The following is a 15,901-nucleotide window of genomic DNA, read 5'->3' as shown; positions in this document are numbered from 1 at the left end:
ACAGGCTGTCCCGGGTGACTTCATGAAGTCATATGCTATCATATCACCAGAGAAAATGGGCAGGATACAGCAGGACACCCAGTGACCAGGGGTCAGGACATGGGGCATTGTACCTTCCAAGAACTTAGTCCTCCACTTCTCAAAGCAAACACCCAAACCATCTTATCTGACAGTCACAATCACCTTATGAGAAAGCAAGTGTTGCCACCCCCATTTTCCAGATGACAGAACTGGAACTCAGACTGGCCTAAGACCACACTCCCAAAATAAGAGCAAGAGCAGCACCAACATGGGGGTCCCCTGACATCTATGGGTTCTGAGAATGCCACCTGATTCCAATCAGCTAGCTGCCAGGCATCCCCAAGCTAGCATCTCCACCACTACATTAGCCCTGCAAGTCCTCCAGTGAAAACCAAGGACCCACAAAGAGAAAGCGTACTGCTTTTCTTATCACTTTGTTTCATTCTCTGTTACATGTAAAACTGAACTTTATTTGAATGCATTGTCCCCAACATGACCCCAGCACAGAATGTTATAACCTTATCTCTAATTGAGATGGGACCATATTGGTTCTAAGCAAGTGCTTAAGAACTTCCATGAAGGAAGGAGACCACGAATTCAAGTACAGAGCAAAGGGGAATGAAAACAATGACTCTGAAGGAGATGTCGGCACTTCTGCAGAAGAAAATTAACTCCAACTGTGATAAAAGTGCAACACTGTGCACACTATTCAGGAAATCTCTCCACTCCACCAGCGAAGACAGAAACCCTTCAGACTGTAAATAACGCACCAAGTCCCACAGGTGACGACAGGCACAGAACCATCAGAGGCTGCGAAATGCAGTCTAGAATGTGATCCTGCTATGAGGTCAAAGCTAAATGGTGATTTAAGGGGGTGGAAGATGGGATCGTGATTCTATGCGTAATTGTTTCCACATCTAATGAGAAACTCTGCTGTGCGTAGGACTGCCCAGCTTGGCTCAGGGAGCATGAGGTGCCAGATGGAACCACTCTCTGTAGAGAGTAAACTTTACCATCCCCATAGCAACTCCATCCGTGCCTCCAAAATGCTTAAAAAGACACACATCAAATTGTTTTCCACAATTTTCAGAAACTGACTTTTTATTCCACATCCTGAAGAAATAAAAGACTGGGAGTATTCTTGGTATAAGAATGATTATTGTAGGAAATATGGAAAAGATGAAAAGAGAGACTTTTTTTCCATCACCCATACTGCTACACTAGAGACACGTATTTTTAATGTCCTGGTACATTTCCTCCAGAAAATGTTTTCTAGATGGAGGTGTGTGTGCTTATGTCATTCAAACCAAAGATTCCTGATGAAGACAAAGATTGGAACTCAGCCCTCAAGAAAACCCATCCGACCTGGGGTGGACGTGCGCCATCACTGTTGGGGCAGACTGCAAACTATCCTCTGGATGGGAGGCTGAAGGAAGACCTCTACCTATCCAAGGCTGACCTCATCTGTACACAGGCTAGCATGTGAAGATCTACCACATGCAGGCTGAAAACCATTAGTGGAAGTGCACTACTGTCCCACTTGCCACTACTTAGAATCTGTCTTATTCAGTTTTTTTTTCCCCGTTTCAGTGGGTACTTAGTTTTTGCACTCTGTGGACTTTAAATCCAAGGCAACAAAATGAAACTCAAGAAGATATATCTAATTCCAGAATAAAAGCACAGTCAGATGTCTGGAAATGAGTCAGACTTCCAGGTAACTGTCAAATAGTCTTCTGTGAAAAGATGGGAAAAAAGGATTCACAGACCATAATTTTCTCTACTTTGAACTTTTCTTGATCCCAAGAACAGAAGAAAACAGCTGAGAGGAACCAAGATTATAACAGACATATCTTATCTAAAAAGAAAACATCTACCTGCAATGATTTTAATAAAATTAATAAATCTGCTGATCTTTTACAGCTTCATAAACTTACTTAAAACATGTAAATAATATCTACATGATTTATTTAGCCAGCAAGTTAAATTTGGGCAAGAGTTTGTTCTGAAAACAATTGCTTCTAGTGGCTCCTAGTAGGTAGTTTACTTTTGGGGGTGGGGGAAACAGTAAAATAAATGTTAACATAGGTGAGGAGAAAAACCTAAGGGAGTTTTGGGGGGCGGGAGGGAATCATGATATCACTGAGATGTGCCTGCCTTCTCCTCATCCCTTTTACTTCTGTGGCTGCACTTTAGCCTTGCCCACTGGAAGTTCTCAAAGGTCTGACCTGACCCATGGTGGCTGAGATGAGACACCCAGCACTCATGCCTGCCCCCACACAGGTATAGAGAGGGAGGAGGGAGCAGACAGCTGGCCCAGAGCCCAGAGCCGCGCTGCCCACTCTCCTCTTCAGGCAGTGGGCCCCAATGCTGCCTTCATTTGGTCACGTGGCTATGCTATGGTCCCTGGGCCACCTCTGGGTCCCTCCCAGAAGGAGAGACAAGAGGACAACACACCTGCCTCCTGCACTTACTTTCAAGTGGGGGAGGTAACTAATCGGCACTTGTGGAACAGACAGAGAAAAAAAACAGGACAGGGTCTGGGCAAGGCCCAAGGTCAGGGATGGCCTCTTGCAGTGAGACACCTGACAGAGGCCTGAATAAAGGGAGGGGACAGACTCCCCCCACCTCCATGGGGGAAGGATGTCAGCAGAGCAGCCACAAAGGCCCTATGGGGAGAAGGATGGCGAGGAGCCCCGGGGATGGGCAAACACCAGATCCCTCTGCCCCAGGCAGAGGAGCAGTGCAATTGCTGGAATCACCTGGCTGCTGGGCTGAAACTACACTCTGTGGTGGAAGAAGAGTGGCCAGTTAGAAGACTCTGGCATGGGCCGGTGAAGGGGCACAATGAACTGCTAGAGGCGGTGACAAGACAAGTGACCAGATATGGGGCAGACTCTGAAGGCAGAACAGGATTTTTTAATGGATTGAGATGGGCTATGAAAAAAAAATCAAGGAGAGCTCCAAGATGTGTGGCCTGAATAACTGAGCAGATGGCAATGCTGCTACTGAGATGGGACAGCAAAGGGTAGATGTGTGGTAAACAAGGGGAGAGTGTGGAGGGAAATGGGACAGTGGGGGGCAGGTGGGCAGGGACACAGGAAACTGTGAGGGCAGGTATGGAGGGGATCAGGACATTATTTTTAAACATGGGCTTGGAGATGCCCATCAGACAGGAGAGATGCCCAATAAGCAGTCAGATATGAGTTTGGAGCTCAGAGTTCAGGGGCAAGATAAATAAATAACCATTTTCAATATATGCAACAGAATTCTGCCTCTAAGCTTTCTGGACGTGAGTATAAGGTTCTTGGTCCACTGATAGACTCTACTCAGAGCAACCATACCTCCTTGGCAGCTTTCCTTGGCAGGCCGTACCCAAACACATCCTGCCTAGAGAAGGTTGTCAGTAAAACTGCCCCAGAGACAACAACAAACAGGTCACAGAATGGAGAGGGTGCTTGGTTCTTCAGCCAGCTCTCAACAGCGGCCATCAAATTTTTTGCTGGGCTCTGCTCACTGTTCCTCTGTCAATTCTAACAACAAGCCAGAAGGGCCTGCTGACATCTTGCCATCTCCTCTCCACAGTGAACGAGCCAATGACATTAACAGATGAAACTTAGCACTCTATTATCCAACAGCAGAGGGTATATCTGAATTGGTACACAGGACAAGTTCACTTTCCAACCGCGGAAAGAGCACATCTCATCAGCATCGTCCTCCCAGGCAGACGCCTTCCTCATAGGTAGGTCCATGTTAGTACAAGCTCACCACCTGACCACCCATGGCAACTATAGAGGACACCCCTGCTATAGTTTTTAGTCCTTCTTAATCAAACAAACTAATGACCCAAGGAAATCAGAAAGCACTTCATTTGCCACCTAAGCTACTGAATGATACCTAAGCCCTTGTTAATGGTGTCCAAACTAGGGAAAGCCAGCAGACTCCCCAGCCTCTGTCTCTATCATCAGCTCAGGATACGGAGGCTGGTTTCCACATGCAGTTTTGGTGAGAGAAACTCAGACGCAGCACCTCTGAGGTTTGTGGAGGAGAGAACAGGAAACAGCAGAGCAAGCGCAAGGGCAATGTGTATGACTTCCACTTAGAATACAAGAGGGCAGAACATTCAGCACCCACAGCAAGGAGGCAGAGCAGAGCACAACAGTGAAAGGTTGAGCAGAGAAAAAGGAGCCGCTAGAGGCGGAGGCCCCACAGGGCAAGGTGGCCAGGCATCCACCTGGGGCTGAGGCCCAGAAGCAGTATTATGGAACCCCACTCGGAATGAAAACTATGTTGCTAAAAGGGGAGAGACAGAACTGACGGTTACTTGTTTCCACAGCTGAACAAATTGATACCATGACAGAACCAAAATCATCTTAAGAAAAAAGCAGCACAGGCCCCAAGTGCACTGGACCCACAGCAGGCGGAAAGCGGCTGTGCTGGAGTCCCACTCTGTCACCAAGAGGCAATATTTAGCTTTGCCAGATCTACAACGGTTTTTGAATTGCCACTAAGTACTCACCAGCAAACCTTCCTTTCACAAAGAAAGACGCGAGCAGGCTCCTGCGCCCACCCTAGCCTGCCCTCTCACTCCATTTCAGTGACATCTCTATTCTGCACAATCCACACGGGAAAGGGCGGCACAGTTTGGCTGTATTTTTGAATTCAATTTTTAGTGTTTTATCCTAATCTCTCAAAATTATGTCGACTGAGTACCTGGCCAGCCAGGAAGCTGCAAAGCCTTGGTCCCACCAACTTTCAGAAAATATCCTGCTATATGGCGTGGACAACAGGGCATTTCTTTCCAATTAGGTTTTGCACATTAAAATAAACTCCAATCTGAATTCCACATTCAGTTACTAGCCACATTAGAGAAGAATAAGGAACAAACTCATCAATTATAATTCTATGTACATTTCATTAATTATCAGATGTTGTCTATGAAGAACTTTAAAAAGTTACAAATGGTTTGCAAATAGAACACATTACTATTACCATGTGAAAGTAATAAACCTGGCTTCCTGGTGTGAACTACATGGAATATAAAATTTAAGCATTTTGTGAAATATGAATAAATATAGAGCGTTAAAAAACTGTGGTCAAGACAGAGTCTCCAGTGTAAACAATTAGTTTAGGTACGAGGTAGGTATCTCAACAGGCTTTTCTTCACCATTATTGGCTGTCGATTTGGTGTTCAGCAAAGATGAGAGGAAACACTCCACAGCAGAATAAGTCGTGCCTACCCTAATCCAGGGCCATGATGCAACAAGAACAATAATAATCATGACAATAGTCAACATTTATTCGGCTCTAACCATAACAGTGCCTTCAACAGACTGAAGTTCACCAAACACACCTCCGTGTTGTCTGCCTTTATTCACGCTTACAGCAAGCCCTCCTCTTCCCGTCTTTGCCCATCTAACATCTGAGACACATGTCAACTGTCATTTTTCTCACAAAACCTGACCTGAACCTTCTCACCCTTCCACACGTCCCCTATAAGACCCCCTTCCTCCAACACCATCGACACTGAGCTCCCTCCTACCCTACCCGCTTGCTGCCTCGGGAACTAACATGAATGTGTGTCTGACACTAAAAACTCTGGCTACAAAGTACATTCTGCGAAGGCGGGAAAACAACTAGTCTTTACTAATCCCTGCAGCCCCTGCAGCTCCTTCAACATGTTAATTGAACTTCACCATTCACATAGATGAGTGTGGCCCCTAAAGCTGTGCCCCTGCTTGGAGCACAAATAAAGAATCTCAACTGCTTGACAGTTTTTCCTCTGGGTCAATAAACTAGTCCTACTAGCATTTCATATTACCTAAACCCGAGCATCAAATTTCTCCCCACAACTTGTCAGAATTCACCCTAGCCATCCTCCAACAGCCTGTGAACTCAGAAAAAGGAGCCTGCGAAAGTCAGAGTAGCAAAGTGACAAAAGACGGTACATGGATTTTGAGAATATGGATTTCGTGGGTTGCACTTAAACACTAACAAATAATTCAGGATTTTCTTCACTACGTTCACCCTTTATTGGGGTAGGTACAGTAAGAGTTCTAAATTTCAGGAGCTATATGCATCACCTAGACCTATGAAATAATCAGCCCCTTCCTCACCCTTGCAGCTGTTCCCTCTCACCCCTGTTCTGAACACGTGTTCACAATGCCTACTAGCAGTCCCCCAGTTTTTTTAGCACATACTCCAATGAGCAAAAAGTGTAAGGACGCACATGTATATTTATTTATAAATTACATACATGTGTTACAGTAATAGTGCATCGTACACATTATATACAGTTTAAGGCTCTAGCGTTTGCCTTCTAGACCCCAGTGCACACAGCTGTCTGGAAATCACCAACAGAGAAGACCCTCTCTCCCTGCTTGTCTGCCTGGTCAAAAACTGTTCTTTTTCCAAGTCTCAGCCCGAAGTCAGCCCATCCCTGAAGTCTCCCTTGATTGACCAGAGTAGACCGGGAAGTCCTCCTAGCTCCTGCAGCCCTTTACACCTCCCCAGTGAGGCTGTCATCCCATGTGGCAACTCAGCAGGGCAACTTCTCCCAGTGTGGGGACAGAGCCAGTGCCTGGACATCACAGTGCTCCGTGAGAACGTGCAGCCAAGGAAGAGCGAATGGAGGAAGTGAGTGAAGCCTCAGAGCTCACCATCCCTCAGGCCCAGCAGCCTCATTCTCCATGTACAAAGCCTTTCCTAACTAACAGTTTAAATGGTGCTTCCAAACTTTTAACCCAAGACTTGATTATCATCTGCCTGCTCTTGTTTGCTGGCTGCTTCCTGTACCTTCGCCTCGAGTTTCCAAGTCCCCAGAGAGCAGGAGCTGGGTCTCCACCCCATCAGGCTAGGCAGGCACTTCACAGATACTTACTTGACTTAATAATAGCTGCCATTTATTGAGCACTCACTACAGTAATTCACTGGACCTCTCCCAGCTGGTGTGCATACACATTACCTTATTTAATCCTCTTCAAAATCTAAGAGGTAGACAAATAGTTATTTTAGAGAAAGGCAAATGACCCTTCCAAATTCAAGCAGCCTCCCAGGGACATGGCCAGATAAGAGCCCAGAAGACACAGTTAGGAGTGGCAGAGGGGGAAAAAAAAAAAAAAACCCTTATGGCAAAACCTTCCTCAAAACCAGGAGACAACACATCTGCTCAGACCCTTCCATACACACCGTGGACAGCAAGTTGCCATGGGCGGCTGCGTCTCAGACCCACATTTAGCCCTGATGCTTCTTCAGTTGGGTCAAGTGTGCACAGCCTGCTCCATGGCAAATGCCAGAACGGAAACTATTCCCTTAGGCATGTAAATGTGCCCCAATTTTTAAAATCCATTATACAAATCAGGTTATAACTGTAAAAGGGAAAAGATTCACATTACAAAGTAATTCACTAAGAGTTCTATTAAATAACCCATGCTTGCACTCCATTTAATGTCCAACTTTATTAGAAAACAAATATCATGATTTCTTTGAACTACATAACTTACTACATAAACTATGTGCTTATGACTGTACATATACAATATCTGTTTATTATTTTTACATTACTCCAGATGAAAAAAAAATTTTAATCCCAGGACCTCTAGTTTAGAAGTAAAAGATTTTGAATCTCATATTTAAACACCAATAAGTTGAAACTTAAGTTCTGTAAGGATGCAATATTTACCTTAATAGCCAAAGTAGCAGAAAAACAAACGTTCAACTAAGCCGTCCAACTGTAAACATTATCTCCACCCTTGAAATCATGCACACATTATGTCCAACAAGGCCCTCTGTCCCTACTAGAAAAACATCTGGCATTTTATCATTCTGCTGAAGGAGCGAACCAAATCCAGTGAGGTCAAGTTCAACATAAGTCTGTCAGCCACACACACATCAGCCAACAGCAAACAGGGGAAAGGATACAAGGTATATTTTTGTCACCTAAAGTGCCCTGACAAATATTCTAGAAACTTATTCAATATCATCTCAATAAAGTAGTTAGCAGGCAACTCCCCTGGGAACTTCCTACCCAACCTCAAAGGGAACCCTGCAAAGGCTGCTCCTCTGACAACAATGCCCAACCTTCGCTGGTCAGACCACATGCATGAACACCAGTTGCCCCTCCCACCCACTGGCGGTCCTCTGCACACTTCATCCTCTGCCTTGGCACCATCTGCACTGCCAGCTATGAAAAGGGTGGGTTTTCACCTGGAACGCAGCCTGTGGTTAACTGTATGGCCAGCAAGAGAGAGATGTGGGCCATGTGACAACTGCTCAAAGTAGAGCTCCCCACCATCTGTGCCTGGAGTGCAAGGACTCACTTGCCTGAAAACAGAGGAGAGAACAATGCCCACCTGGGCCCCAGAGACCCTGCACAGTGCTTACCTGGCCAGCCACAGACAGTGCACACTCCCAGCATGCACCCCAGAGCTTAGTAAGTACCTACACTTGCTGAACAAATAGATGCATGAAGGTGCATGTGAACAGAACAAGCTACTGGGACCAGCCCCAAAGATGTCTTGCTCCCTCCAACCAGCATTGTAAATGTGCTCCCCTCCAACTGGTCTCAACCTTCCAACTGAAAAGGTTGCCTTTGAAGAAAACAAAACCAACCTATTAAAATGATTTTTCCTTTCTCTCAAGCTTCAGAAGCAATCATCTTAGGAGGCCACTGTAATAGCTGCATTTGACTCTGAAAAGGCTCAGGCTTCGGCCAGAAGCAGAAACTGCTGCCAAATTTGAAGAGGGGAGGAGTGAAGAACCCACAGAGAGGGCATCAACATTAAAGTTAAGTGTTGAGCACCAACCAATCATCAAGTGAAACAATAGGGGAATGAATTTTATGTCACCATCCTTGGATACAAAGCTAGGGGAAAGTTTAATCTCAAAAAGTGACCATTGAAAAAGGAGAGAAGTGACTAAACAAAATGTCACACACCTCTTCCAACAGCTAGTTGCTGAATCCACTCTCTCTCCTAGCCCTTGCTCTTCCATTGTGAGGCCAAGATACCCTTATGAGGGCGGGGAAAGACAAAGTGTGGTCCTTGGCCGTAAAATCCTGTAATTTTATTTAAAAACATATTATTAGACTGTTTTGTGTCCTTAACCTAAGTAAAATTTAACTCAAATTTAAAATAGCACAAAAGTCTAATCCCTCCTGATGAGATCATCCACTACAACATCATTCTGTTTGCCCATAACAAGACTCGAGCAAACAGCAAAACTCTTTCACCTGTGATCCTGATTATATAAACCCAGATTTTTATATAAAAAAAATAGGAAGGAAAATGTAAACATCATAACATTTTACTGCCAAATTTACTAAGGTTTTTCTTCATAATCATATTCAGCACTGGCAAGGGTGTAGTCACCTTCATATCTGTTGTGCAAAGTGTCCCATCCTTTATGAAAAGCAATCTGGTAATACTTTTGGAGGAACTTCTAAAAGTTCTTATGCCCAACAACATCTCTCTTAGGAATCTATGCAAAGGATGTCATCAAAATGTTCAATGTGGTATTATTTATAATAGAGAAAACTTGTAATAGCCTCAATGTTCCAAAACAGGTTTTTTTAAATAACAATATAACCATAGAGTAAGATATTATAGTCATCAGAAGTAGTATTTTTCGAGAATATTTAAATTACATGAAAAATTTTTTATGATGGAATGCTGTTTTTAAAAAGTATGTAAGTTCTTTACATGATTTCATAATTAATAAATATGGTTGGAAAGAATCTATTAAACTATTAACAGAGGTCATCTCTAAAGGTAGTGGGATCACAGGTAATTTTGGTCATTTTTATTTTCTTCTTTGTTTTATATTTTCCTAATTATCTTCAATAAGTATATAATCAGGGATAAAAAGCATTTCAGAGACAGAATCAGTGACACTGGTTTCAACCAGGCCTGAAAGACTATGGAATAAAAAGTCAAATTTGGAGAGCGTAGGCAAAGCACTGGACTAGCAGCATGCACAATGATCCCCATCTCTGTCCCTGACCGACTGTGCTCACACCTGCTCCACAGGAGGTAACAGGACCGGCCATTCCAAGACAGGCCTCATCCTGGGAGCTGATGGCTATGATGCAGTCTGGGACATGCCACATAAAAACATGAATGTTCAGTGTTGTGGAGACAGGGAGGACAGAGCACAGACAAGAATAGGAACTTCCAAAGGCCTGTATCACCTCAACTATAAAGAAGAGAGTGCTTGTCCAACCTATCCCAGGCAACTGTAAGGATCACATGTAATAAAAGCTCAGAAACTCTCACAAACTGTGGGCACCCTAATAGTTATTTATTCAAGAGACAGCACCATCCTAGCCACTCGGCTGAGCTCAGAGGCCATGATGAGTTCCCATTCCAGCCCTGCTCACATGGGAAGGTTTGCAAAGACTTGCCAGATCCAAGTAAATCTGCATCTCCTGGGGACTCACTTTAGGTTCCATAATTTCAAATGCTTAGCTTTGTTGTCTAAGGTGGACAGTATTTCACAAGAAGTTTACATCTATATGTGTGGTTGATTAATCTATGCCCCCATGGAACATAACAGAGAATCTTAAAGATATGATTATTTTTTCTTTTTTTTACCTAAATGTGAGAAGCAAAGGGAAACAAAAATGGTAGCATTCCATGTACTGGAGCGAGCCGGATCCTTCTGAGTCAACAGACAACTGGGAGGGCCTCATCCAGTCCAGCCTCACACCCAGACCCACAGGCCTCCATTCACCACTCAGAAAACTGGTCCTGATGCTCTATCACCCAGAGAAGACTAACAGAGTGGTTTGCAAGGAACGCTGCAACAACAATACTCCTGCCGATTTTTACTTCATCTTTCTTTCAAGGAACTCAAGGCTCGGTGTGACAAAACAAAGCCACCAATGGCCCAATTCTCAAAACTAAGGTTCTTGCCATAGGCAAGATAGGCACAGAGAGCAAAGGTCAGAAATACAAATGGAAAATGGAAATAAGGGGTTGTATAAATCTGAGACATGGAAAAGGCAAGAAGGCAAAAGAAGCTTGCTGGCTAGATAGAATCACTGGGACCTGTATGAAGACAAAGAGAAATGGCGCTATCCCCTTCCACTTTGCTGGTAAGTGGTCCCTGAGGAAGAACTTTTGACCCGGCCCTGCTTCAGGCAGCTCCAGAGTCAAAGCCCAGACCCCCAGGGAGAGATTGCTTAAGCTGTTTGGGCTGCTTACTTACAAGGTATGACTGAGAACTTCAGGGCTTCCTATCTCCTGCCTGCAAAATGGGAATGGTAGCAGAACAAGGGCTGCTGTGAGGATTAAATCAGTTAATATGTGTGTAGCCCTAAGAACTGCTTTACACAAAGTCAATAATATGCTCTGGTGGGGTGGGAGGCTGCCCAGAGGTCCAACATCCCTTCTCGAAGCAGCCTGAATTCAAGACATGGGCTCTCCACTCTTACCTTCCAGAAGCAGTCAGATTTTATTATGGATTTTATTATGGAAATTCTCTCCCCAATTATATGCAGAGGTTACTACCGGTGGGGCCACTGTCATTAAAAACAATGCCTGGCCATGCCTCTCCACCAGCTGTCAGGGGCCCGGCCCATTTCTGGAGAGTGGTGGCCCTGCACAGGAACCAGCAAGGCATAGCCAGAAGCCTGCCATTCTGCAAACCCCAGAGGCAAGGAGTCTATGCACTTACAGAAGGTCCTTGCCACACCTCACGTGGAGGGACAGCTGGTCAAGGATGGGATGGATCCTTTCTGCAAACTGGATGGAACAGTCTTCTCTGAAAAGAAATTCTAGGTCCATTTAGGGATCGTGTGGATGAGGGCACACAAATGTCGCTCACACCCACCTGATCTTAACATCATTTAAGTAGTCCAGGCTCTGCATCCTGTCTGCAAAAAGAAGAGCAAGTCATTTGGCAGGGGCTCAATTTAGGAGGTGGCTTTGTAATATGAGCAGTGTGTCCGCTAACAACTAGAGCAAGACCATTAAGTTCATTACACCTGTCACTCTGCCAGCTGACTATCCAAATTGCCAGAGATGAAAGTACATTATGCCCAAGGAGTGCCACCCAGCCCCCTCCCAGAGCAGCACACACACTTATCTTAGACAATTTGTTCCCGATGTCTGCACCTGCAGAAAGAACGCAACTATAAACAGCTTGAAACTTAACCCTGAGAAATCTTAGGGCCTGAGCAGCTAAGGACAAAGTTTAGTTTCGTAGGAGCAGATCCCTGAGAGGAAGACTAAGTGCCATGTCCCCTGATGAGGAGGAAGGGGGAGGGGGGGAGGGCAACCAAGCAGAGCAGCCAGCAAAACTAAGGACATAGAGCTACTACGTGGATTCTGCTGCCCTGCAGCAATGCCAAAAATAAAAGCAAGAAACATACCCTTTTCATTTCCAAACCAAGTCACAGAATTTAGGCAGTAGGCAGAGGCCTTCCTCGCAGCTGCACAACCACCAGGATCCCTGGGTGCACAGTGCCGGGCCGCCGGCTGCAGAGTGTGTTTGCAGTGCAAGCGTGCTGCAGACAGTGGTAATTTATTTATCCCTGTCATGTAACATTAGCAATCTGTCTGGAGCTTGGCAAGCACCAACTTGCACTGTCACATAAACTGTCTGACAAACTTAAAGTTTTGTAAATGCTTCTCTTTTCCAGTAGACAATAAAGCATCATTTTTAAAAAGTTATCTCCTTTTCTGTTCCTTTTCTCTCTTCCTCTTCAAAAAAAGAAGGAAGGAAAAGAAAGAAAACCAACAACAAAAGAACCCATGCAAATAGAAACGATCCCTCAGCAGGATTCTTAACCTTGAAAGTCTCAACATTTTTCCAGTGCCAAGTAAATGAGTAAATAAATGGATGGGGGAGGGTGTGGTGTGGCAGGGATCAGTGGGGGAGGAGAGGGGGTGGGCAGAGTGTTACAGAACTAAATCTGCAAAATAAAAGTACAGTCATTAAAAATTAATAAAGGGTGTGGACATCAGCTCCCCACCCCCTTCAGCTCATGGGGATTTGAGCCAGACATTCTGCATCCTCATTAAGTGGTGTCTGGCAGGCTGCCGCAGTTTTAGTGGGTTCTGGGAATGCCAATATATTAACCAGAGGACTTTTTGCATACCCTTTAGAGTTTTTATTCTAGAAAAGTCAACCATTTGGCACTGTGTAGCCTTATTTTTGTCCAGGAAAGCTCTCAGCTGCCAATCAAGGGAGAAATTATAACTATGTTCGTAATTTCCAAGACCTATCTGGGAAACAAGCTTGGTGGAAAGAAAACTCCTCACGAAAACTGCTGAAAAGGCCAAAGTACCATTTTTAGTGGGAACTCAAAGAAAGCAATCCATACTTAAATCATATAGCTATTGAGACAACACATACATTATTTCAAGTCCTCCAATGACAGAGGAAAAAAATATTAATTGGCAATATGAACCCAATATTCCTATAGCAATTAACAGCATAGGTGCTTCGCTTTTTCTTTTAGTTGCTTAACAATGAAGTGAATAATTCCACACAAAAAAAATATCTCCCTAAAAAGTGGCAGGTCTCGTGGCCTAAATTTTCAAATAGGCAGAAGCTTTATGTTCCTGTTCTAAAAATTACAATTCACCTTCCATGCACACCCATAATATAGGTCAAGGTGTAATTCTAGACTAACGAATCTCATGTAGGCAGAAAGTCACTTTGACAAAAATAGTGGCTTCCATGAGAGTTTTCTGAGATGTAAAAAGGAACAGAATGAAAGGAGGAAGGGAGAAGAAGGGAAGAAAGGGCCATTGGAGACTATGTAGAGATTTTGCCACTGTTCATATAAAGTGTGTTAAACATTTCTAAAAATTTTCCGAGTTAACATGGAAGGATCTTCTTTTGTAGCTATCACTCCTTGAGTTTTCTTTTCTATTAACTCTTACCCAAAAGGACAGACTCATCATAGAGACTCCATAAGACTATATTCAAAAGAAAGATGTAAAGAAACATGGCGAGGGCCACCAGAAAGATCTAACCAGTCACAGTTGCAATTGTCCCTGCTCTGAACCCTGAGAGTGCTTGGGTTTTACATGGTGACACAGAGTAATCATCTCCTGCCCAGACCACAGAGTAACTGCCTGCTGGGCTGACTGCATGCTGGGTGAGAGCAAAGGGATCTAGACAGAGCTCAGGGGTCTCTACTTGACAACAGGCCAGAAACTACCATCAGAGAGCAAAAGTCACTCTCTCTTCTGTATGTTCCCCTGTCGAACTTGGAGTTGCCCCTTCAGAAGTCCAGATAAAAAACAGGCTGCTCTGCCAGGCTGTTAAGTCAAGTAAGACCACAGCACAGTCCCAAACACCTCTGCATACTGGTTCTTGCTCTCAGTGCGCCAAACAAGAAAACTATTCTTAGAACACTGTCAACAGTTGGGGGAAAATAAATATTTGTCTATGTATGTATATACTCTGTTGGGGGTGCGGGGGATTTGAATTTCAAATAATGTGCCAACCAATTGGTACAAAACCCCTGAATAAGCAGATGGCACTGCCTGGGTTCCTCTGTAGGGCTATGGTCATGCAAACTGAGAGGATTTAAGAGACAGCCCTAAAATCCTGCTGGGAAAAGTCTTCTCTGTTGTAAATACAAACCTATGCGAAATAGAACCATGGCCAATGAGGGCAAACGCTTCCAAGGGTAACAGCAGAATGTTAAGATATTAGAGAGGTCTTTTAAAACGAGGGAGGGAGGTAGCTACAACTCCATTACAAATAATCCCTTACTGACTTTTACAGTCTGGGCCCAATTCCTAAATATATGTTCAATGTCTATAGTAATGTGAAGCTCTTAAAAGAATAAAGCTTTCACAGATCACGAAGAATTTACCCCCATGTTTTTAAAAGAGGTGTTTTGCAAGGGCTATCAAATAGCATTCGAGGGTTGACAGGAAACTAAATATTTTAATTTAATAAATGTATATGGGTAATATTCCGATTTATTCATTTGTCTATAAGTCAAATTTGACATTATGATCCTTTACTGAACATAAAGAATATGTTCCAAAAGAATTGTGCAGAGTACAAAGACAGATGTACTGATGACACTATTTTCAGTATAAATACTGGAAAATACTAACTACTCATATGCAAAATGCAGAACATGACCTGATGCAATGGCAGCTTCTCAATGCAGACTCCACAGAATCCTTCCTGTAATTCAATACTCAGTCCTGAAGCTCCAGGGGAAATACAAATGGGAGAATACCTTCCTTGGCTAGCCAAACAAGAGGAAAGGGCCGTTTGAAAGGAAAGTTTCCCAGCCCTGGTCCTGAGGAAAGGCACCAACCTCCATGCCAGCCACAGGACTCATACATTTTTTTAAAAGCCAAGGCTGCTCACCATCTCTACCGACCTCTGCTGCAAGAAACTTACTAATAGTAGCTCTCTCCATCAACTCTGTACAGCTTATCTCACTTCACATTCCACAATGCCCAGCATATAGGTCATCAATAAATATCACAATCATAATTAACATTTAGAAAGCAGCACTTAACTATAAGTGAGGGGGTCCAGAAATGAAAAGTCGCCAAAATAATTAGAAAGAAGAGAAGGGAATAGATGGGACACAGATGCAGAGAAAAGAAGAAAATCAAAATTATCCGATTCTAGCTAATTAAAAGACTGAAAAAAATAAAAATTATTTTCTATTTTATATGGCCATTGACACTCAGCAATCATTCCTATGTCTCGGTAAGACCGAGGAAGCCCTTCTTGCTTTAAAGTTTCTCGCAGTCCTGACGGGCAGCCCGGTGCCCTGCCAGCAAACGGGGGAACCAGGGCACTGACCCATGCGCCTTTTCTAGGTGCCACCCACCGGCCACGCGTCCATCTCGTCCTCCTGAAATTCTCTGCCCCATTGAGAAGCCTCCTCCTTTTC

At 44.0% G+C, this 15,901-nt stretch overlaps 1 protein-coding gene across 9 annotated transcripts in view; it reads right to left on the bottom strand.

Moving 5' to 3' along the window:
* LDLRAD4 (low density lipoprotein receptor class A domain containing 4) overlaps positions 1–15,901 on the bottom strand; it is a 440,516-nt gene that overhangs the window by 423,366 nt on the left and 1,249 nt on the right. Inside the window, exon 2 of one of the 9 annotated variants that reach the window (XM_039846471.1) lies at positions 11,692–11,890. The exons of 7 other annotated variants lie outside the window; for them this stretch is intronic. The gene's annotated coding sequence lies outside the window, so the exon portion shown is untranslated. Of the gene's footprint in view, positions 1–11,691; positions 11,891–15,838; positions 15,866–15,901 lie in introns of those variants that run through there. One more of the 9 variants, XM_039846507.1, reaches the window with a different exon arrangement.

The sequence above is a fragment of the Pteropus medius genome, unplaced genomic scaffold (assembly GCF_902729225.1).
Source record: "Pteropus medius unplaced genomic scaffold, Ma_sr-lr_union100, whole genome shotgun sequence".
NCBI lineage: Eukaryota > Metazoa > Chordata > Mammalia > Chiroptera > Pteropodidae > Pteropus > Pteropus medius.
This window is presented reverse-complemented; position numbering and strand designations above follow the sequence as displayed.